Source organism: Oryctolagus cuniculus, chromosome 9, assembly GCF_964237555.1.
Source record: "Oryctolagus cuniculus chromosome 9, mOryCun1.1, whole genome shotgun sequence".
In the NCBI taxonomy this organism is placed as follows: Eukaryota; Metazoa; Chordata; class Mammalia; order Lagomorpha; family Leporidae; genus Oryctolagus; species Oryctolagus cuniculus.
Window position 1 is genome coordinate 33,904,801 of NC_091440.1, and position 2,651 is coordinate 33,907,451.

The window sequence follows — 2,651 nt, forward strand, 5'->3', positions numbered from 1 at the left end:
AACAGACACATAAAAAAATTCTCAGGCTCACTAAGCCTCAGTGAAATGCAAATCAAAACTACAATGAGGTTTCAAATCACCCCAGTTAGAATGGATCTCATACAGAAATAACAATAAATGCTGGTGAGTATTTGGAGAAATAAGTATCCTAATCCACAGTTGGTGGGAATGTAAACTAGTACAACCATTGTGAAAGATAGTATGGAGATATCTCAGAAAGATGAAAATAGATATACCATATGACTCAGCAATCTTACTATTGGGAATTTATCCGAAGGAAATGAACTCAGCATAAGAAAGAGTAATCTTTACACCCATGTTTATTACAGCTAAATTCACAATAGTAAAAGGTATGGAATCAACCCAGATATCCACCAAGTAATGACTGGATAAAGAAAATATGATATTGAATCAACCCAGATGTCCATCAACATATGACTGGATAAAGAAATTATATGTATATTTATTTAATATATATAATAGAATATATAATATATATAATGTATATATATTATATATAATGGAATATTACTAAACCTTAAAAAAGAACAAGATCCTATCTTTACATCAAAACAGATGCAACTAGAAACCGTTATACTTAGTGAAATAAGCCAATCCCCAAAAGACAAATAGCATATGATTTCCGTGATCTGTGGTAATTAATAGAGTACCAAAAATATAATGTGTAAGAGTGAAATAGATATGTTGAGCTTCCATGATTGTTTATAGTCTTCATCTCTGCTGCTGAGGAACAGTGTTTGATTTTTATTCTTACTATTTGTTGAACTCTTTACTTAGTGCAGAGTTAATCTGATGAGTATAAAGCAAACTGAAAGTAGATCATTGTAAAAATTAAGAGAGAGATTAGGAGAGGATGGAGGAGGAATGGTGGGAGTGAGGGTGGAAGGGATGGTAGGATGAGAAATTTCACTACCTCCCTAAATCTTTATATGTGAAATACATGAAATTTGTATACCTTAAATGAAAAATTTAAAAAATTGGGATACTCTAAGAGCAGAAACAAGGGATAAAAGTAAGATAGCTGTCAATGTAAATTTAAGAAACAAATTATATACTTTAAAAATTAAGATGTTTTGAAAATGTTATAATCAGAAGGATGGAGTATAGGACACAAATCAGAACTAGTATGATCATTTTTTAAATTAACAGCTCCCATGTACTATAGACCTGGCCTATGCTACATGCTTTGCAACTTTAATTTTGGCATCATATTGACTACCACTGACTTTCTTTCACTTTCCTTTATATGAGAACAAAATAAAACTTTAAGCAGAAAAGTGAAGAAGGGCTGAGTCTAACCATGCATCTACTGTTTTTGTTACTTTTATCATAAATCTATGTACCTACAGTTACTAAATCTTTAAAATGATATTGAATAAAGAACACGCTAGGATACATTCTTGGTATATCAGTCATACCATATCTGAATAGTAGCTTTAAGAGGAAGACTCTCCTCCAGGCCCCGTCTAGGGTGGAGCAAAGTTGGAAGCACTCACGCTCACTTTCACACAATTGAGAGTGAGCCCTTGGCACCGATCTTGCCTACTCCTAGTCTGGTGGTACTGTCCCACATTGTAGCTGCACCAACTTGTTTCCAATGTTAGCAGAAGAAATTCTCTAAAACATTCTAGAACATTATTATAAAACATAGCATATTATGTTATGAATGTAGCAACTTCTTTCTTAAAAAGGATTAAAGTTTCTACTTGATTCATATAACATTTAGTACAATTCTAAAAGTTTCAATACTTAAGGAAATAAACAGCATAGCACATTAGATGATAGACCATTAAGGCAGAACACACTGAAAATGCTGAACATGAGAGAATTCAGCACTAATCACAGACTTAGAGGTAACTTTGCTCAAGCACCCCATACAAATGAACTTTCCCTGAATGTATCTTGGATATATAGGGCTGCATGTGCTAGATGGAATTTAGTTTCAGTATGAGGTTTACTTAGAGAAATTATCTTACTTGTTCCCTTCCCTGTTAGATGGATGCATTATTCTATGGTTTTCTTTCTCTGTATTGTCCTTTTTTTCTTTAATAAGTATATAGCCATATCATAGTAAATACATTTGCAATTAAACAATAAATTAAGACCTAACCTATTATTGGTTGCATTGGATCCTGAAATGACTATTTCATTCACTCTTTCTACTCCCACCATGAACTCAAACTCTCATACTTAAAAATAATTTATTGGTTCTCATATTCTACCTTCAGCCACCATTCTATTTCTTTTCCTCTTTATCAGCCATTTAAACTTTCCAGTAATTGCAAACACTGTCCATTTCCTCATCTCTCATTTTGTACTCAACCAAGTTTACTTAGGCACACACATCATTGAAATGGTTCTTGTCAAGGTCATAACTGACCACCATGATGCTAAATCTAATGGACATTTGTCTCTTTTCATTTTATTCAACCACTCATTAGCATTTAACGCAGCTGACTGCTCCCTTTTTCTCAAAACATTTTCTAGTGTCGCCCTCCTTCATATTTGTTTTTTGTTTTTAAAATTCTACCTTGGTGGCCATGCAGAATCTGCCTTCTTTGCTGGCTTCTCCCATTCTCTGTAAGTTGATCTCAGGACTTCTTTTCTGTTCCCAGTTTGCTCTTCACCAG